Here is a 22,816-nt window from a genome sequence, read left to right on the forward strand (position 1 = left end):
GAATAAACATACACAAATTTATTGTTGATAACATGATGGACAGATATGTAAGGATATATACAATTTTATAATATGCAGAGAAAATATGTGCAGAGAAATCAGGGAGAGGAGCTGAGGGAAGTCCTTGGTGAGGGAGGAGGGAGGGTGGAGGGAAAATAAAAAGGAGGGAAATTATGTAGGTGATTATATGGTTTGATAATTTGTTATGTGGAAATTGAGCAATAATATATATATATAGAGAGAGGGGGGGGTACAGCTATGGCAGGAAGGTAAACAGTGTTTCCATGTGCTCTGGCACTCGTCACGGTCCTCCGTGCGCTAGTAGCAGTTTAGCCATGCTGGCCACATGACCCGGAAAACTGTCTGTGGACAAATGCTGGCTCCCTCGGCCTGAAAGCGAGATGAGCGCCACAACCCTACAGTCGCCTTTGACTGGACTTAACCACCCAGGGGTCCTTTACCTTTACCTTTATGTGATATTGGTAGGGTGGTGGGATGTGCTAGACATTTTCCAAATGCTAAAAAACATTTCTACCAGAAGTAGGTCCATGGTATACACAGAGGATAAAATATGAAGTCATCGGTTTACAAACGTAGGAAAGGGTATCAAGCCATCTATGGGACTGTGTCTGTGACTGTGAGCAACATTAGGACTCAATAAAATTGAAACAAGGGGAAAAAATGGCCTCCCTGTTAGAGGGCTTGCTGAACGGAGAACAATGTTTAGCAAAGCATGAGGGATTTATAGTTAGCCTCCGAGGCAAAATGTTGGTCATGAATTGCTATAACAAATTTATCGCCACGAACACAAATGCTGACAAATGTCAGGCTGTATCTGCAGTGGTACTGAACTGTCCAAATGTCAGTTGCTCACATCAAGTAGCAAAAAAATTAGCACCTCAAACAAATTTGCTAAACAATGAAAGCTTAAATCTGAAAGGACTTAATTTCAGTATAAATCACAACCTGCTTTGGAAATGATATGGTTCACACTCTGACAATAAAACAGACAGAAAGAGGTGTCTGGCTATTTATATCTATTAACAAAATGGAGGGAAAGCCAGAGTAAAATGATGGGTATTCTAAATTTTCAAAACATCCGGCAAGTGGCCATCCACTTCATAGATAATCTTTTCCTTCTGAAGTATAAAAATAAGCAGGTACAAACTGGGCTGGCACTTCAGATTTCAATAGCACAGGGGTGGGGGGATACATGGAAAGAACTTTCCCAACATGGGAAGATCATTGGCAGGTGCAAAGGTTTGATTGTAACTATGGTCAAAATTTCAACAAAGGAATGGGTTGGATTAGACTAAATAGGACTCTGTGAACAGCACATTTGGACAAGCTTTTGATGACTTACTTAAATTTGTTGAGTTCAATGAATCCACTCTGAGTGTAACTCAATTGGATATCACCGAACCTTTTTCTTTACTTCAGAATTTATACAGTGGTACCTCGGGTTACATACACTTCAGGTTATATACGCTTCAGGTTACAGACTCTGCTAACCCAGAAATAGTACCTCAGGTTAAGAACTTTGCTTCAGGCTGAGAACAGAAATCGTGCTCCGGTGGCACGGCAGCAGCAGGACGCCCCATTAGCTAAAGTGGTGCTTCAGGTTAAGAACAGTTTCAGGTTAAGAACAGACCTCCGGAACGAATTAAGTACATAACCAGAAGTACCACTGTAAACCGCTCTGCTTTCATGGAAATCCCAAATGGTTTACCGAAGTGCAGAAAAACAACTATTGTCCCACGCAAGAATTTATTTTATTTATTTTATTTTATTGCATTTATAATTCTCCCCCTCCTCATTTAATCCCCACAACAACCCTGTGAGGTAGGTTGGACTGGGAGGCAGTGACTGGGCCCAGTGAGCTTCATGGCCAAGTGCACATTTGAACCCTGGTCTCCATGGTCCTAGTCTGACACTCTAACAACCACTGATCAGATTCCCCAAGCATCCCTTGGGATGACTCCAATGTGCTGACTCCAATCATAAGTTTTGTTCTTCACATTAGTGAATTTAGTTTTGTTTTTTAAATGCTCATGAAAATTCACCAGCTTTTACATGTGAATTTCTCCTAATGTACACAATATTTCCGCCAGTTTTCCCCCACATAATTTTTGTATGCTCTTTTCACCAATATATACATTTTTATGCATGCTTTGTCCTAGTACATGCACTATCATGGAGATCACTCGGCTGAAGAACTACATAACAAAATTCACAACAGGCGAATTTTGAAGGATTGCTGTTTTTCAGGTCTTGCACTATTTTGGAAAGTTCAAATTAGGCAAGTTCCCCTTTAAATGTAAACTGAACTGAATTTCTTTCCCACCCTCAACTCCAAGTAGCATAAAATAGTGGACACATGCATCTTGGAGTCTTCGTTTCTTCAAGACATGCTCTTTTGTGGTGTATGTGTATTTTAGTGAACAAATTGGGCACCACTGAAATGAGAGCAGCACAGGACTTTTTGTGACCCAGTTAACTGAACACACACCTGCAGATGGTGTATTGGCAGACCACCTGTTTTTGCTGCCTGCCTAGGACTGAAAGAACAAGGAGCAATGCCCAACACCTGTAAGACATGGCTGTCGGGCTGTCTTTAGACTACTGGGGCACAAACTGTTCAAGCAGCAGCAACCAATACAGGCTAAATGCTGAGGGTCTTCATAAACAGCAAGCCGTGCTATGCAAGATTGTGGCAAGCTTAGGTTACAGCGAATTCCACCCTGCACATCTCACAATAAAAGTCACTGTGCACGAGAAATTCCTTAATGCTGTATCTATCATGTAGTCAAATCCCCTTTCTGCTAACAGGGGTGGGAGAAGAGAGAGGGCTCCCTGTTTTCAAAATAGCACAGCGATCCTGGTGACAGCATCACGCCCCTCGGGGAGACTGCCACCTCAGACTGCGGCCCAGGGGAAGCCAAATCAAATTGCCCCATATTTTGTGCATGAAGTGGGCATGTGGCAGGCGTGACTGAATGTTTTCTGACAGCTCCGTTAATTCAGGGCCCATCAGATGACAGAGAGAATGATTTCTGTAATTATTTTTAGGCATAAGATCCATAGTCAGCTCTGTTAGTGCGTGCTTTTGAAACTGCTTGACATGAAATACTGTTAGGAGTTTGAGAAAGGAGGAAGTAGGCTGCATGTGAGATTCTCCTAAGTCCTGGATCCAGCAGGTGTTAAAATATAAGCTGGCTTCCTGTGTTGAGGTGACGCAGCAAGCTGGAGAGAGAGAGAGAGAGAGAGAGCGCGCGCACAATGTTTGATTTCTGTTTGAATCCAAGGCTGTAGCTATGGGGAAAACAGGACCCTTTGTGAACCACTCCATTGTAAGCTCAGGTTATATATATATATATATATATAAACCATATGTCCCAAGGACATCACAGTCTCTGATGTGCATTTCCAAAAGGAAACACGAACCCTAGGTAAGTGGAACCCCTGGAATCTCGCACCGTTCAGAGATCAGGGTGGTGTGCAGCAATACACATGGATAGTTTATGTGCTACCCCTTTGGATAAAGCCTTTGAAAGACAACATGTCTGACTGCATGAACTTCTACTGTATTGCTTGTCTGGTGGGAATGAGGCAAAGATATGCAACTGGCTGATTCTCATCCAAGACATCTCACTGGAGTGCAATCTCAGTCAAAGCCTTGCATAAGCAGGCTTTCTCTTTCCTGTAGCTAAATTGAGTCTGTCTTGGATTTGCTTCAGTGTTATAACTTTGATCGGTTGCTTTTGTAAACCAAGATACAGTCAAAGATTCCAGAAACGTGTGCTAGCAGAAACTATATCTATCTATCTATCTATCTATCTATCTATCTATCTATCTATCATCTATCTATCTATCTATCTATCTATCATCTATCTATCATCTATCATCTATCATCTATCTATCTATCTATTATCTATCTATCTATCTATCTATCATCTATCTATCTATCTATCTATCTATCTATCTATCTATCTATCTATCATCTATCTATCTATCTATCATCTATCATTTATCTATCTATCTATCTATCTATCATCTATCTATCTATCTTCTATCTATCTATCTATCATCTATCTATCTATCTATCATCTATCTATCTATCATCTATCTATCTATCAATCATCTATCATCTATCTATCTATCATCTATATCATTTATCTATCTATCTATCTATCTATCATCTATCATCTATCTATCTATCAATCATCTATCATCTATCTATCTATCATCTATATCATTTATCTATCTATCTATCTATCTATCTATCTATCTATCATCTATCTGTCTATCTATCTATCTATCTATCTATCTATCTATCTATCATCTATCTATCCCTGTACGTGCTAAAATATTTCTTTATCTGCTGTTGATGGGGCGTTATATTTGTGGGTGGCAGGCCGAGAGGAGCACCCCTTCTCCATTCATGATATTTGTCCTGATCTTTATATGCTGCTTGCTTCAGCATTTAATTGCTCATTTACTAAACACAGCATCACCCCGACTTTCCCTTCTTTCTTAACTTGCCATGCCATCCACTTTGGGATCTGGCATTGGAAGAGAACATGACCCAAGCAGTCCTTCTGACTCCCATTCACCCTTGTCTATGCAAGGTGATACCTTCCCTCCAACCAGATAGTAAGCCTTTGAAAATAAAATGCTCCGGCAGCGTTGCGATGAATTCAAAGCTACCAGGAACGAACTACAATTGATAAATTAGCTGTTCCTTCATTGGTGGCATATCTGGAAAACAAAACTGTAGATCACTTCCTGATGTCGGCATTCCCAGAGATGATAGTTACAGACCTGGAAGGAAAATGCATAATACAGTTTCAGTGGGGTGGGGGTACATTTCTAGCGGAGCTGACAAAAACCTTTTACAGATGCAGCTGTCTGCTCTGATTGAGGAACTTCTTAGAACTTGGTAAGACAAATTCAGAGGCTATGCAGTGTCATTTTTCTCAAGTCTCAGAAATGTTTTGATGCTTGCCCATCTGTCCCTGGAGCCTTAAAAATCCCCCTTAGGTATGAATGCCTAGCCCTGTTTGAGCCGAAATTAGTGCCTGGGACTTGGACTGACAAAGGCTGGCTTTTTACTAATGTTAAAAAGCAAGGTCTGAGCATGTGCAGAACCTTTTAAGAGCTAGTGTTTAATTCATATTGAATCTGAGTAGGGCGAGCTGAATTATTCATTCGTTAGTTCGTTCAAAACATTTCATCCCACCTTTCCAAAATCCAAGGCAGACTACATAAAACTTGTAAAACAGCAGAAGAAAATGTAAATGATATAAAAAGAAGACACTTTTTTAAAAAAATGACAAAATAGCAAAAGCAACCACCGTGAATGTTGGCTTCTAGTTCCTTATGCCTGCAAAGATACTATTGGGAAAGAGTTAACAGTAGTAAAGGTGCAATTGTGTGAACACTTTCTAAGCCTGATGTAAGCCTGATGGGACCTAGTAAATATACATAAGACTGTATTGCCAGTATCTTTCTGGGTGTCAGATGTTTCAGTGCAGAGGCACCAGCTTGCCAGGGCGATAGGGGACAACATTGTGTGTGTGATGTCACATGTGACATCAGGACAGTGGGAGAAAGCAGGGACAGAGCTGAAAGTGGTAGCCACATGGCTTCAATGGGCGACAACTCCTCCTTCTCCTCCTGGTGCCACCACCGGCAGAAGGAGGAGGAGGAGAGGAAGGATCCAGCCACTAGAGCTGTGCCATGCTAGGCTCCATGCTTCACCTCCACACTTTTTGGACATGAGGGGCAGCTCCCACCCCCCAAAAATATTCAGGGGTCCCAAAAGGGGTCAGTCCCGAGGAGCTGGTGCCCCTGTTTCAGTACTTCTTTTCTTTCAAGTATATTTTATTAAGTCTCAACATTTTAAACATGTACCATCAAAACACAATTTCATCTTTTCTCTTATTTTTGTCAGCTTCCCACCCTATTTTCCACAGAGTTGTTGTTCCTCCTCTTCTGCTGCACCCTATCTTCTATCTATTAAATCGTAACCACATTATTATAATCTAATTACCTCTGTTTGTTGCTCATAGCTCAAAACCTGCTCACAAGTTCATCATACTACAATATTTCTTTAAAGAGTCCAAAAAAGGACTCTGCCATAAAACACCCATTGTTGGATTCTCTTCATTTTGCTGTTAATTTTGCCAGTTCTGCATAGTCCATTATGCCTTGCATTGCTTCTTAATCTTCCCTGTGATTAGCAGTAGTGCACTAACAAACCAATCACTTGTCTATTCGAAGTACACCCCACTGAGTTCAATGGGACTATCTTCCAGGTGTGTAGAGGACTGCAGTCTCAGTCAAGCAGCCATTAGTAAACATATTTCTTAGTCCACTGAACACATGTATTTATCTACTAAGCTGCCGTACAAAAGTATACCAGTGCAAGTAGATAAATAGGTATCACTGCAGTGGGAAGGTAAATGGCGGTTTTGTGTGCTTTGGTTTCCATCACGGTGTCCCATTGTACCAAGCTGTCTGTGGACAAACACCGGCTCCCTCGGCCTGAAAGCGAGATGAGCACTGCACCTCATAGTTGCCTTTGACTGGACTTAACCATCCTTGACCTTTACCTTTTACCACACAGATTGCAGAACTGAGTTCTTCTGAGAGAAATTGGGTTATCACAGGAGAACTTTGACTTTACAAAGAGAAAGCTCACAGTTCATACACCCTTAACAGTTTATTATACAGACCTTCATTTTCCAGTGTTGTTTGGAAACAATTATTAGGACACAATAGGGAAAGCTGTTCGGATGGAGAGTCTGTATTGGCTTAAAATACCACAAGAGCCAAGATTTCATTGTACTAGTTTTAACAGGTGCTTTTAAAAAGTATTCATTTCTTATTACATTTTTACAGAGTCCATAACTTCCTGCTGCCGCAGTAAGAATTGTAGATGTGGAAAATGGTTTCTAACACACACACACCCATGGAATGGGAAAACAACGTGCAATTGAGGCAGCTCCTTGTGTCTAGATGGTGAGAATTAGCTGATAATTACCCTGAGAAAGGCAGCTTTCGTTCAATTTGTATTTTGCATATAATAAGCACCACTCGAAGAGCTTCTTCATAAACTCCAGCTGCTAGGGTGAAGTTAACCCTATAAATTAGTGAGCGGAGATGCACCTCTAGATTGTCATTATTTCAGACCCTCCAAGTGTCCCTATTTTTCAGGGACAGTCGTAAATTCACAGAAGTCGTCCAGGTTTCTGAATTGATCCTAAAATGTCCCATGTTTCCTTAGGATGGCCCTATTTTCCTTGGAGAAGTGTTGGAGGGTATGATATTTAATGGGAGGGATTCAAGCACAGATTAAAGTTTGCACAGTTAAAGTAGATTAAATGTGCAACACAACAAACCCATTTCAAGAAATACAATGTATATAATTCCACGGTTTTATTAATTTTGTTATGTTGTTATTGGGGTGTAGGGGGTGTTAGAGGAGAGGTGGGGAACACAACCCTGCTCCTGCTGGGGTAGCTTGTCCACCTTTGGTCCAGAAGCTGTCAGAATGAGACAGAAGCCACAACTTGGGGATGGTTTCAACTGGCTGACTAAACCAGATGAGGGTACTCAGTGGGTCTCAAAGACTTGGTGAGTTAGGAACTTCCCCTGTGTGCAAAGAGAGGCTCTGGTGGAGTGACCAGATGAGACCTATCATGATAATCTCTGTTTCTGATTAAAAGATATTCCATGCTGCTACAGAATATTGATACTTTCGCAAAAGTTTATTATCCTTCCCCAGTTACTCATACGTATGCCAGAACAACAGATGGCATCTAGCATAAACCTTGCATTGTAGACAGAGAGAAAAGTGAGGCTGAGGGCTGCTTTGATGTATCATGGATCAAGTAGATTTATCACATGAAAAGGCCTGTTTGAGAATCCCCGCCTTAATATATATATATATATATATATATATATATATATATATCCATTTTTGTTTATTTGTCAGAAGCCTGACATTCCGGGCCCCTTCTGATGAGCCTGTCTAGTTGCATTCCTTTGAAAAGGCAGGGTTTTGAAGAGAGAGTTTTGGAATGGGTAGCAAATGCCAAATGTAGTGTCACAGATGCATGTGGGAAAGTGTTTGCATACAGTTGGGAAGAAACAGGGGATCCTGGTGTGGTCTTATGGCACCAGCCACATTCAGAGAAAATGTGGTGGCTCTGCATCTGTGGAATTCTTTAGCCAGAAAAACATGATTGGCCCTTCAATTTGAGGGTTTGGTTTTTTTAAGAGGGGAGCTTTAAAACCTCATTTATTCTTATTTCCTTTTTCTTGATGGTTTTATGACGCTGCTTTTGACATTATTTTAAATCTTGTAGCTGAGGTATAATGATGAGGTGTCAGTTTGTTGTGTTTTGAAACAGTTGATTTTATTCTGTCTCCTTTATGATATTATTTTTTTTAAAAAAAGTATTGTGGTTCGAGGACCCGCTTTGTGGAATGAAGACACACGAACACGGAATATAAGGTTAATGGGCAAGAAAAGGCCACAACTTTATTGATTACAGCAAGTGAAAAGGTATTGGCTTAGGCATTGGACCACGACAGATTGACTCCACCCACTCGGAGAGGGGGTAAGCCCGAAGGGGGTTTATTCACCAGAAGGTGGAGCCTGTTGATGCTAATACAACTATAAGCTCTCCCCTGATGTCACCAAGGGTCGTGCCATGGCCCTCTGCCACACAGGCATCGGACAGGATCCACGACCGCCGGATTCCTTTAACGGAATACCCAAAAATTGAAGGGGTAGGCGATGGCCACACCTAGCCCTTCCACACACCATGAACACATTCCAATGCCTAACCTACCCACCAATACCAAGAAAGTTGTGACGATTGCTACGAGGTAGGCAAAAAAACCACAAGGCCTAATGCCAGACGGAAAAATTCCTACCAGGCCCCCAGGACAACCTGGGCTACCAGCCTAAGGTCCATAGCAAGGCCAAGAGAAAAAACTAAACTCTAAGGGAGTGGATGGTGGGTGACTCGCGATGGGAAGGCGGAAAATGAGGCAGAAGGGCTGGCACAGCAGTAACTTAAACTGCAATCCATGCCCCCCCAAGCCGCCCGGTTGGGCGCTTACCTGTGGGCATGGTGCGCCAGCCAGGTGAGTGGGGCAGGGGCCATAACGGCCCCTGCGTGACGCAGAAATCGTGTCCCGCCCACAACACCTCCCCTCTTGGAAGAGGAGAGGCTTTCTCATCTGCCTTGGGATGACAGCCTAAAAATACTATAATGAACCAATGAATAAACAGACCCGTAAAAAACAGATGCCCCAATCAGGTCTATATTGAATTCTAACAACAACACTCATTTTCAGAATATATATCTACCCTTGGTTGTTTCAGCAATATGGGAAAAGCAGGAAGTTATTTTACCAAAGAGCATATGTAATTACTGTGCCAAAGATGCCTACTCTACTGCCTCTTTGGTAGTACTTAGATTCTTCTACTTTAAAAACTGCATTTTGAGAGTCAGACTGAGATCCAATCCGCATATATTACATTCGAGCTGCATATTTTACTCACAGGAATCATACCCACACAAGTCAATGGAAATAATTCTTCAGCAGGCTGTTGCTGTTGTTGAAACAATAATCAGGACTTGGGGGATACCACAGTGCTTCCATCTGTGCTTAACAGATGCTGATTTCTACAGGAGTCTTGCATTTTAGGGAACTCCTGCAGAAACAAAACCTGGGATCTTGAAAGCCTGTGAAGGCTCCCTTGTCTGGGATTCTGCATCACACCTAATTGGGATGTTGAGGAATACTAAGAAAGGGTATTATCTGCTCTCTGTATTTATTCCCTGGTTAAGCAATGGAGGGAGTGTGTGATAGTTGCCAGGATCTGCTGAATTTGTTCGTCTGAGGTTGATTTCTCCCCTGTTGTCACAGGTTTTTATGGAATTATTTTTTCAGCTATTTCATTCCTTAAAAAAAAAAAAAGCCCAAAGTTTCTTCTCCTTGTTTTGTGTTGCTCTCAAAGAGTAAATCCAAGCAACTTGCACTGCCAGCTTGACAGATGGGAGTGATTGTTGGCGTTTACAAAAATTTGCAAAATATGGGACTCCAGTGTATCTCGTTGGAACAACAGAAATACTCCCCACTGTAAGCTGGAAGTCTGGGGGAGTGGCTAGCAGATGGTGAACTCATGTGATACATGCATCACCTATGGGGTTGGACAGGTTTTGCCCAAATTTAAGCCATCCCATCCAATACCCATTTGCAGCATTGCCTGACCCGAAATTCCTGCATTCATTTCTAAAAGTCCCTAGCCCTTGTAGAACCAGGATTCTGAGGCAAGATGCACAGGAACTATTCTTCAATGAAAATATTTGTGTTTATAGGGCTTCCTGTGGTGCAGGAGATTGCAAAATATCTTGCTCTTAATACTTCTATGCAGACAGGAGCACAGGAATGGAAATTCAGAGTGACTGTGGTTGTTTGATAGGCAAACAAACAAAGAAGCTAGCTTTTACCTTATTCCGCGTTCTTTCCCAAGCTGGAGACCGTGTTTCTAAGCACGCCTCGTTTGCCAGGTGAAAAAGAGAAGCAGCTATGACACATCCGGCACTTCGTGGTAAAGTCTGGCCATTTCACAGTCAAAGTTTCTGCTCAAACTCCTGGCTCAGTTTTCTGAATTTCTAACTGAATTGTGTCTCACCAGACATCTCCCACCATCAGGAAAGCAGTGAAGACCAGACAAGCTGCTTCTCCACCACCCTGGCAGGCAGCTTCCCCCTTTCCAACTCAAAGCAAGTCGTGGTCTTTGTAGCTTGTTGCCAGTCAGCAGCCCAGTAGGCAATATCTCTTGCTCTGCATTCCAAATTGGCTAGGTAAAGGAAACAGGTCTCTCTGCCCCACACTACAAAGTCAAATAGGCTTTGAAGCCAGGATTTGTCCATATGAAGGCAGACAAGTCCATCAAGTCCAGCATGCTGTTTTCACAATGTCCTACAGGATGACTATGAGAAGCACACAAGAAGGACTTGAGTAGAACAACAACTGGCATTCAGAAGTAAAGGGCCTCCAGCAGTGGTGGTAGCCCATAGCCATTGTGGCTAGTAATCCATGAATTCATCCAGTCCTTTTTCAAAGTCCTCTTTTTCTTTCCTTTGTCCTTTTGTTCCTCCTCTCCTTTTTGGTGCTAACCATGCTTTGTGACATAGCTGCACAGTGTTGTTGTTGTTTAGTCATTTAGTCGTGTCCGACTGTGACCCCATGGACCAGAGCACGCCAGGCACTCCTGTCTTCCACTGCCTCCTGCAGTTTGGTCAAACTCATGCTGGTAGCTTCAAGAACACTGTCCAACCATCTCGTCCTCCGTCGTCCCCTTCTCCTTGTGCCCTCAATCTTTCCCAACATCAGGCAGTCTTCTCTTCTCATGAGATGGCCAAAGTATTGGAGCCTCAGCTTCAGGATCTGTCCTTCCAGTGATCACTCAGGGCTGATTACCTTAAGAATGGATAGGTTTGATCTTCTTGCAGTCCATGGGACTCTCAAGAGTCTCCTCCAGCACCATAATTCAAAAGCATCAATTCTTCTGTGACCAGCCTTCTTTATGGTTCAGCTCTCTGCACAGTACTTTAGCTAAAACAACACTTGACAAGCCTTCTTCTTCTTCTTCTTCTTCTTCTTCTTCTTCTTCTTCTTCTTCTTCATCATTTGTGATTAACCCTGGCCAGCTAAAATGCTAGCGCAGGTACACAACCGGTCATGGTTAGCTCTGAGAAATGGAAAGGGGCATAGAATTTGCATACAGGAGTGGAGGAGGAGACAAGGCATATGTACTTCAAGGCCACTTTGATTAGGTGATCAAGCAGCCTTACATCCCCGTTGGGCTTGTGACATCATCCTACCTTGGCAAAAGGATACCGCTGGCGAGTTATGTGTTAAGCAAGAGTGTTTCTAATCCGTTTTAATCATGTAGGCATTCCCTCCTCAACGCCTGAAGCTATTAGGTAAGGCAAGAACAATGCTTCTTTTAAATTAAGATGGTTTCATTTCAGACTGCGTTAAGCCCTGAGATCTGATGGGCTATAAATAGAGACAGGCAAGCCATTAGATAACAAGCAGAAATGACATTCATAGCAGGCAGTTCCACATCCTCATCAAAAATGTGCTGAAATGACAACAGCGAATGTGTATTAGGAATTTAATGTAACTTGCTAGTGAATTGTTATTGACCTTGGCCTTAAGGTCCGAGCTGCCTCTGAGTTTGCATTTTATTCTGCCTCTCGAGCATGTGGTGCAACGCCTGGAACTGAAGAGGGGGGGAAGTCTCAAGCCCACAATCCCCTTAAGGAGAACAATGTGAATGTAAAAGGGGATGGAGGAGGATAAGGTCACCTGTGATTTCAAATTTAATTTTCTAATTTTAAGGCACAGTTAAGTCAGAGGCTTAGCTCTTCCTGCTGAGGGGGAAACCTTTGTCTGAGCTGCATACTCTTGGAAAAAAAGAAATCCCTTTTACAAATACAAGAAGATGTTAGGCAGAAGAACTCTGTTTTAGCCTTTCCCCCCAACATACTGGCTTTTTGTATGTGAAGGGATTTTTATCCACACTGAAGAGAATTCAAAGTTGCAGACAGAGTTAACAATGACTTGAGATGAAATCCTACCCCAGGCAGACATTTCATTGCAGAATTTTACTGCAAAGAAACTTACAACATAATCCTTCTAGGACAGGGGGTCTATAACCTTGTGGCCCCATGGGCACATTTGAAAACTGGAGGAACTGTCATGAGTGACACACACATGCAGATGCCACAGCCAGGCACAGGTAACAACCACTTCTGTTGATTGCTTCTCTCAAGTTTAATCTCAACAAGAGGAGACGAAGCCTATGAGCACCAAAGAAGGTCTCTGTGGTAACATGAGCAGGCATGGACACCACACTGATAAACTCTGTTCCGTGATATTGTCACTAGTAAACAATGTCCCCAAAATCTAGCTACTTACTTTTCCCATAGTTGCCCCCTTCTATATACAAGAAAAAGGCTCGGGCAAAAAAAATACCCATAGGCACATACCTCAAATCCCAACTGAATCTGGTTTTGAAGTATTTTTGTCCTGATCAATGTAGCTACTTGGGTTAACTCCCCACGAAAAATATGTAACAAATATTCCATAGGGAAGCACATTTCACCAAAAAGAGGCTGGGATAAAACATATCCCAAAAATTTTGAACTGATTTCTGTGGCTGGGACACTTTTTCTCTCAATAGAAATTACTGTGGGGGTTTTTTATTATTAAAAAAAGTTCCAGTGGTTTTTTCAGACACAATTGACCCACAGTAATAAACTTAAGTGCCTTTCCTCAGACACAGGTTGTTTGAAGACACTGAATTTGCCTTTGGGTAGGAAAATGTCTTCCAGTAAACACCATCTGTTGGTTAAAAGAAAGTGGAGTGTTTTTTTTTAACATATACAACACAAAGTTTATAACTGATGTCAATTTGTTTAGATGGCTTTGTGAAGGATTGGTCCACAGATACTTCTAAACTTTTGTGTTTGGAGATAGCATACCTTTGTGTTTCAGATGTAGGCAATGGGCAATCGGGCAGTGATGGTTTTCCATATGTTCTTGGACTCGTTGGTGGCTGGTGCCCATTGGTAGGACTGAAGGCAAGGAGACCAATAACCAGTGATACCTGAGTCAATGGCAAGCAGAGCCTGGGCCAATGATAGATGGAGACTGAATCAAGTAATTCTAGACCTGCCCCCATCTGTCTCCCTAAGGAGGAGGAAACTTACAGGCAGTCCCAGTGAGGCAGACTGAGGGTGGTGGGGCAGTGTCCAGTGGTTCAGGGATGTTTGGAGTTCTAGTAATGCAATATCTAGAGGGCCACAGTTTTCCCATCCCCACAAGAGAGGATGACTCTCACTGATACATTCTCCTCCTGGTTTTTCAGAAGCATCTGGCTAGCCATTACTGGATACAGTCTAATGTCATATGAGATGGGCCTTCATCTGTCGCAGCAAGGCGGTTATTACACTTATGCATTTTAGCCAAAGAAACATAGAAGAAGAAGAAGAAAGATTTATGGGCCTCAAGGCTTTCTCCCATTTTAGAAATGTAAGCGTTTTTGGGAGACAATTGCTATAAGTGGAGCTGTGTTTTTTAAAAGTTTCTTATTATTGATCATTTCTAGAAACGCTATTACAGCTCAGAATCTATTCTCTATTTGGTATGGCCCAATCTACTGGGTATTACACACATTCTTTCAACAGGAGAATGGTAAGGCTTTGTTTTTTCCCTTGAAATTATGCACAGTTCCCAGGTGTGGCTCTGTATTCTCTTACAGCTAAAACAAAGGAGAAGCAAATTTCAACTTCCTGTCCTATTGCTTTTGCTTTAGAAATGGCAGAACAGTGTGCCAATATGTTTATGGGCCTCTGAGGATCTGGGAAACAATGGGGGCGGGGGACAAGAATTTCATTTTCGCTGAAGCAGAATGGAACTGTTTATTTCATATAGAGAAACTCGTATTGAGTTTTGATTTAAAGGGAGGCCTTCCAAAAAGTACTGAGTGCAATCAGAGGCTGGAAACAATCAATAGTTCCAGTTATCCCACCCAAATAAGTGTTATGAGAGAAGCACAATAGCAGAGGTGGGGAACCCTTGGCTTTCCAGATGAAGCTGAACTTCAGGCATCACGATCCCTGGCCATTGGTCATGCTTGCTAGGGTTGATGGGAGTTCTAGCTCAGCAAAGACTGAAGGACCAAAGGTTCCACATTGCTGGCCTACAATGTATCTTTTCATCTGATGATTCATAGGGGCAATCTGATGATTCATAGGGGTATGCAACCCTAAACTTCTGTTCCCATAAGACTCAGCCCTGGTCTTCCTTCACCTGTGGCAATCCTGAAAAACATGTTTGAGGAAGAATTATTTCACCTCTTCACAACCTCCTTGCCTCCTGGTCTTCTTCAGCATCCATTCTGAACAATGTCCCTTTCTCCTCTAGAGAGGCACACTATAGCCTCTCACAAGTCTCCTTATTTGGGGGGAGATTTTGTGTGTGAGGGGAGAATCTATCAGTGCCGGGACACAATGGAACAGATATCACCATATGACTTCTGTCCCACCTATGCATCTTTCTGATCATGCCACAGGGGCACAGGTAAGATGTTTTACAGGGGTTCAAAAGCATGTGAGTTCAATTCTCTTTATTGTCACCTTGAAGTTATATAGTGATGGGGTATGTGTGGGAGGTGAGTGATAAAGTCAGTGGTCCAATCTTTAGCTTAAACATATTCTAGCATAGGTGTCCAAAATTTTGACAGGTCTTCTTTCCAGGCAGAATCCTCCAATCACAGTGGCATGGGGGTGGGTCTTGTGGAAACATGAAAGAGAGGGGCAGGGAGTTGCCATTTGCCTGTGCTTGCTCTTTTCTGTTCGGAAACAGAACACATGCAGGTTTCTCTGTGTTTTGCCATTCTGCAGAACAGCAGCAAAAACACACACCATCTTCCCAGCCATCTGACAGTTCCTTTAAGTATTTTAAATCTATTCTACACTGTTTCTACCAAACCCACCTTCTCCCTGTTAGATTAGATAGGAGTCAGGCTGTGTTCGTAGGCCTTTTAATTGCCCACAAAGCAAGAATGTTCCCCCCCCCCATCTGTCTGAAATTTGGAAGGGCCTGAATATGTCATGCCAAATTGTATGGAAAACAAAAAAGGTAGAGGCAGCAGAAGAGCAGCTGGGTCTCTCTTGAAATCCATGGTAAATAAAAAACAATGTGCATAAGGATAATTAACAGGATTTGTTGCGTGGCAATCCCGCCCCATCCCAAAGATGAAGTAAATAACGACACCGGACACCAGAATTTTAGGTTAATGGGCGAAAATGGCCACAACTTTATTGATTACAGGTAAGAGCGGTATTGGCTTTAGGCATTGGCCCTACCAGACTATCCGGTCTAACCGGGAAGGGTTAAGCACCAACCGGGGGAGCCCCCGAGATGCACATCCCTGGGCGCTCCCCAGGGGGTTACCGCTCGGGAGCGCGCTTTAGGCCCTAGCCTCCGTAGGTTTCAGATGAGGCGACGCCCCCCGGAGTCCTTTAACGAACTACCCTTCAAGCTTTGGGGGAGGTGATAGCGTTCCTCCCCCCCGACCTCATTTCCATAACAATACCCCTGCCAATGCCTAACCGCCAAGACCAAGAAGTTGTGACGTTTTGCTACGAGGTAGGCGAAAAAACCAAGTGGCATCCAAAGCAGCCAATTAGCCAAATGGAAAAACTCCTACCAGGCCCCTTGCGGCGACCAGCCGAAGCCCATAGCAAAGTCCAGAGGGAAACCTAGAGGGCGGGTGGGTGGGAAACCGCTGCAGCTGTGGGGACGAAAAGGGGCGAGCCTGGGCTGCCCCGACCTTAAGTGAACCAGGGAAGCCCGCCCATCCCGGCAGCCGATTGGCATTCCTCCCCCCCCCCGACCTCATTTCCATAACAATACCCCTGCCAATGCCTAACCGCCACACGAGCCTGGCTCGCCGCCAATACCCTCAAACCTGTAACCAATCCCTGACCCCGTTAAAGATGTCGGCCAGCCAGACATCATTACCATCATCAGATAGATGTACGCCATCCCCGCGGTAGAGTGCCTCCTTGCTAAAATGGATGCCAGGGTGTTCAATGACTCGCCCACCCATTGCAGTCACTCTACGCGCCACGGAGCGCTCCAGGATCTTCCTGGCTCTATTAACAGCCACAGGATTAGTGGCGTCACGCCAAGAGCGCCTCTCCGGCAAAGATGACCAAATGATTGTGAGCTTTGGACACGCTGCCCGCAGCGCCTCCAGATCGCTGACAATGTGCCACATTATGTCCACCCCCTTTCTGTAAGCCAGGTCATTCTCACCCAGTTGGATGACCAGCGCCTCGGGAGGACCTAGTACTGAAATTTTTTCCGATATTGCTGGGAGGAATTCTTCCCAATGCATGCCGCGATGGGCAAACCAGGAAACTTTAACATTGTTTGGGAGCTGAAGATCTAGGCAGCAACCTCTGCTAAGCACCCGCAGTCTGGCCCAGTGGACGATGCTATGGCCAAAAATCCATATGCGCACCATCCTGCCACCTGGAAAATAAGAGAGCAGGAGAACCGGATCAGGAGGGGGGGCATCTGGGGAGGGATAAAAGGGGATTTAGCGTGACTTTCGGATGTAGCCCCTGTAAGCATTCGACTTCCATCTCCCTATGTCCATAATTCTTTCGGTCGATAAACCCATGTGAATGGCGGTGGTGGCCGCCCCAATGCGGAAAGAGTGTGCCGCGTATTTCTCCGATGGGAGCCCAATGGCGGCAATCGTTTTCCGTAAGACTCTCGTGAACTGGTGTTTTGCAAGGTGAGAGCCATCAGCATGTATGAAGAAGGGGCCCCCTGACTTTTGCCTTAGGCAGAGAAACTTCCTAGCATCTTTAACTGGGCATGGACCGGCCCCACGAGTAGCCTGCAGGCGAACCAGTGCTCCTCTGCCCAGCTGGTCAGTCTTTGAACTACGGATTCTCAGGATAACCTCCGAGCTGGACAAGGAAACATCCGCCAAGAGTAGCCCTCTGGTGTTATTGACAGGATGGCTGTCGCACACCACCTCGCTCATTCGTAAAGCGCCAAAGAAAGCAAAGGAGAATGCTGAGGAAAATAGCCTGGCTTCGTACCTGGACCAGCAGATGACCCTGAGCTTCGCCCGTAATTGTGTGAGTATGTCAAATGTTATAGGTCTCCTGCTATCCAGGCTAGGAGGATGGGATCTGCGCCAACCCTCTAGCATCTTTCGCACCACGAAGTGTGCGCAGGGGTCAGCTGAGAACAGCGCTTTGGAAAAGGATATTGCTGCGGAATGAATGTTAAGGGTTTTTGGGGCCCAACCCAGGTCATGAAGACGCACCAGGTACTCGATAACCTCTGACTTTGACGGGGGCTTGCCTGGTTTAAACTGCCCTTTCTTCTGTCTAAATAATGTAAAATCCACCCATGCCTTGTTATAGGATCTTAATGTAGATGGTGCTACTGATGACAATACTCCCTTTATTGCTTCTCGTTGCCAATACTCCAGAGGTGCTCCGGAAACGGCTGCGGCCGCTGCTGCGCATCCGGCGCCAATGAGCGAAACTCCTCCATCTGGAAACGAGACAACGCATCCGCAATGTTGTTATTAATACCCGGAACAAACCTAGCAGAAGCACATAAGTTGAGACGAAGACAAGAGAGGACGAAATATCGCAAAAGCGACGCTACCCTAGGGGAGCGAGCAGATTGTTTATTTAACACCGACACCACGGCCTGATTGTCGGTCCAGAAGCAGATCCTACGGTCCTTAAACTGCTCGGCCCAAAGATGGATTGCGACCACAATAGGGAAGAATTCTAAGAACATCAAGTCATGAAGAATGGGTGTTCCCTGCCAAGAAGTGGGCCAACGCTCTGCGCACCACTGCCCTCTAAAGTAAACCCCAAAACCGAGGGACCCCGCTGCATCCGAGTGCACCTGGAAATCTGCTTGCAGGGACAAACTATCTTGCCATAGCGAGATCCCATTATAGCCATCAAGAAATTGGAGCCAAACCTGGAGATCAGATTTTACTGCTTTTGGAAGGCGAACCCTGTGGTGTGGCGACCTAAGACCTGCTGAGAGTTTGGCCAAACGACCACAAAAAGGCCGGCCAGGGGAGACAACCCGGCATGCGAAGTTGAGGTGACCCAAGAGTGATTGAATTTGCCTCAGTGTTATCTTCTTTAAGGGCAAGAGTAGAGAAATGAGCTCTTTTAGGGCAATCAGTTTCTCGGCCGGTAGGCAGGAAGTTTGGGCAATAGTGTCAAGCTCGATGCCCAGGTATGTCATCGTGGTGACCGGGCCCTCCGTCTTCTCGTCCGCTAACGGCACGCCCAGCTCGTTAGCCAAAGACTTAAAGGCCTGCAGCAAGGCATCGCAATCATGTGCATTATTTGCGACCAAAATGAAATCATCCAAATAATGCCCCACCCCTTCGGAACCTGTTTTAAATTTTAACGCCCACTCGAGGAAAGTACTGAAGGTCTCGAAGGCTGCACAAGCGATCGAGCACCCCATGGGCATAGCTTTATCGATAAAATAAGCACCCTGGAATTTAAACCCCAGCCACCGGTAGTCCTCTGGATGAACTGGGAGGAGGCGAAAGGCGGACTCAATGTCGCATTTGGCCATAAAGGCGCCTCTACCAAAACCCCTAACCAATTTCACGGCTTGGTCAAAAGAAGCGTACTTCACCGTGCAAAGCTCTTGAGGGATTGCGTCATTAACTGAGGTGCCCTTGGGGTAAGACAAATTGTGTATCAGCCGAAATTCGCCAGGCGCCTTCTTAGGGACGATGCCGAGCGGAGAAATATGGAGCTGATCTATGGGAGGAACTGCAAATGGACCGGCTACCCTCCCGGCCACAATCTCCTTCTGGATCTTTTTCAAAGCAATGTCTGGTCTCTCTAAAACAGATTTTTGGTTAGGGGGGCAGCGTGAATTGGGAGTGAATGTTACTGGGATTCTGAACCCTAGAGAAAACCCTTCCACTAGGAGAAGGGTGGCCTGCCTATTGGGGTACAAATCTAAGAGGGACTTCAGGGGTATGAGCTTAATTGGTGAACGAGCTAGGCCGAGAGACAAATTAGTAGCGATTCCCTGTTGCTCCTTGGGCGGGACCTGTTGCGCTGGAGGGGGCACCCCGGTTACCCTGATATGGGTGACCCCTGCCGCCTCGAAAGGGCTGTTGCCTACCCTTGAAGCAGTTAACGGCAGGGTGGTTGCCCGAGCACTTATCACATTCATGCAAGTACTTACAGGAGGTGCGCTGGCATGCTCCTTTATTGAAGTCCCAGCATTGCTTGCGACGCTTAGCGTCCACCTTACCAGATTTTGCTTGGTCGTGCGCTTTCTTTTCGATGTAGGGGCCCACATGGTCCATCCAGTAGTTGTTATCCCTCTGGTCCCAGCGTGTGGAGGACAAGAGCGAGGCGTTCCTCATCGTACGAGATGGCAGCCTCGTCTCCTGCTAACTCCGGGCCCTTCTCACGTGCGCAAGGTAAGAGGCGAGGTGCAAACCCCTCTTTGGGTAACAACCCAATACTATCCCCATAAACACCTGGTAACCGTTGAGCCAGTTCTCAAATGTACGCTCGGCTCGAGGGGACCTGTATCTTTTCTTGCCGTAATACCGCTTCTTTTCCCCCTTTCCCTTTATTTGTACCGGCGGCAGTAAAGTAAATAAGTCCACGTAGTCCCCATTCAATATCTTGTCCCTCTTCCTCTTAGAGAGGTGGTTGCCCAAGATAAATTCCATGGACGAGTGAGTTGAGACTTTAACGTCTTCAACCAACGCCCCATCCTTCCATTCTAGGGTGCCATTAAAGGTTTTTCGGTGCGAATTGGCACGCCTCTCATGTATCCATAGAGGAACCCCGGTTTCTTCACCCTCACCCCAATAAGTGTCCATGGGAGTATCACTATCACCCTCTGATGAAGACGTACCTGTTTCGTCCTCGGAATCAGAAGGGTCGCTCCTCCTGCTCCTCTTGGACACATGTTTCTTCTTTGCTTTGCGTTTTCCTCCACGTTTAGCGTTGGCCCGAGGTGCTGGATCAACATCGGCTGGGGCTGCCTGCTGTAGCGGTATCTCTTCATCCGATGAGGACCCCTCTGACGGGCTATGTGGGGCTGTGGAATCCTGAAAAACACTAGGAACACCAATCCCCTGGTGTTCAGCGTTAGAGGGGGTTGCCTGCGGTGTTTTAGATTTTTGTGAAGCGGCCTTCGTTTTTTGGGCCCCCGATCTAGTCTTGCGGGCACCGGCCTTTGATTTCTGGGCGTGCGCGGTCTGGGAATGCGTTTGAGGCCGCTTAAACTGATCGCCGCCCTGGCTTGACGTACTTGCCACGGCTGCCGATGGTCCAGCCTGGCCCTGCTGGCTGGGGTGGGTGTCCGGGATGCAATCCTGAGGTATTTCAACTATGTTGGGGTTAGGGGCCACCGGAGGGCTGCATTGAGCGTAAAATGTTTGGATTGCTGTGAAAAGCTGAGCTAAGGCTTGAGGATTGCAGGGTGCCGCAGGCACTAACGCCCCGTTCGATTGAGGCAGCTGGGGATTGCCCCTATTAGCCATGTCAACAATTCGTTACGCGTTAGAATGCAGGTGACTACAATGGAGGGGCAAGATAGGGTCTGATCAGCGCCAGAAAGGCGACTGCCCCTGTTCTTGCTACTAGCTTCCCGACTGCCCCGTTCTTGCTACTAGCTTCAGAATACCAGCTTGTATTCTGGTAGCACTGTACTTTAAGTAAATCAATTATAGTAAGGGAGCAAGGTACTTCAGAACACCAGCTTATATCTCAGTTGAACTGCTGTTTAATTACGTCAAATAAACTGTTAACCTTGTTAATCAACTGCTTTCTAGTTAGTTATTATTGGGTATCCGATGTCTGAGGTAAACACTTAACTATTCTAAATTATTTTAATATTTTTCCATATTATATTCAGAATTTGATGAAATCACTAAGTGAAAAGGCAGTAATAGTGGGGCAGACACAGTGAGTCAGATGCTATGAGCCTGCGGAGCTTCCGGGGCGGAGAGCTTTGAAAGGTAAAAGCACGCCCCCAGAACCCAAATTAAATGTACACCAGGATGTAATTACAAACCGGAGACAGATTGCTTAAGGCGTGGGTGGGGGGAATGTAAGGCGAGGGTTGTAGGGAGAGAGGGGGGAAGGGAGGGGAGGGCGTTGGAAAGGTTGCTGCCTAGAATAAGTGAGAGCGGCAGATTGCTACAAGCAGGAAGATCGGAGGATGGCAAAGGCACACTGAATGATAGCAGGAGAGGGGGGAATGCAGGCCGAAGGATAGGGGAGGAGAAGAGCAGAGGGGTTCAGCCAGAAAAATAACCAAATACAGCAACACGGACACTGAGTGGAGCAAGGTACCCAGAGGTAAAATCAATGAGAAGCGATCAAAAGCACCAGCAATGCAGTCACGACGGTATCAAGAGACCCCAGAGAAGGTTGAGGCCGTTGCCGCACTCAAAATGGCCGCGGTGAGGTCAAACGGACCCACCCAAGATGGCGCACGTCTCCCTTTGTGCCCTACTTGAAAGCAGAAACGTGGGGCCGAGATGAGGAAGACGGTGAGCAGAGAGCTTACTCTCTGAGCGCTAGAAATTAGCCCTTTTTTTTAAAAGTTAATAATGACCTCTGGAGGCCGTCAGCAGCCTGCGGGTCCCGGAGTGCCTCACCTAAGATGGCGCCCGGGGAGGCTCACGTGGTACAAACAAAGATGGAGGGTGCCTGCCTGGTTGCCACGGAAACCGCAGAACAGGGGGAAGCCGCCGGAAAATAGGGGGGGGGAAGCAAAGCAAGAAGCCTGGAAAAAGAAGCCGAAATAGAGAACGAACCAAAATGGGGACTTGGGAACAAAGCTAAAGCAGCCGACTTAGTACACCGCCACGCAAACCTTAGGTCCACAAACTGCCACGCAAACTTTAGGTTCACTAACACGTTAAGCAATTGCCGGATCTCAACTGAATAGCAAAACGAGATGCCCGCCCCCAAGAAGCCGATCCCGCAAGCAAACCTCCTGAGCGCGCTGCGGCTCACGCCGGCGGGGGCGACGATAGGGACACACGTTGCGCGGCGGTGTTCCGTTGGCCAATCCGACTGACGATTCCTCCGCTTGCAGAGAAGTTCGAAATAAGAGGAGCCGCTAGGATGCAGGAGCGGCGAGAGAGAAGGTGAGC

General features: G+C 45.4%; 1 long non-coding RNA gene across 4 annotated transcripts in view; it reads right to left on the reverse strand.

Annotated features, from left to right (window-relative positions):
- Positions 1–22,816, reverse strand: part of LOC307218966 — a 176,842-nt gene that overhangs the window by 102,834 nt on the left and 51,192 nt on the right. For 3 of the 4 annotated variants that reach the window (XR_013840201.1, XR_013840202.1, XR_013840203.1), the window contains exon 4: positions 4,414–4,821. The exons of the other annotated variant lie outside the window; for it this stretch is intronic. This is a non-coding gene — a long non-coding RNA (uncharacterized lncRNA). Of the gene's footprint in view, positions 1–4,413; positions 4,822–22,816 lie in introns of those variants that run through there. 4 annotated transcript variants of the gene reach the window in all.

Source organism: Podarcis cretensis (assembly GCF_951804945.1).
Source record: "Podarcis cretensis genome assembly, chromosome: 6".
In the NCBI taxonomy this organism is placed as follows: domain Eukaryota; kingdom Metazoa; phylum Chordata; class Lepidosauria; order Squamata; family Lacertidae; genus Podarcis; species Podarcis cretensis.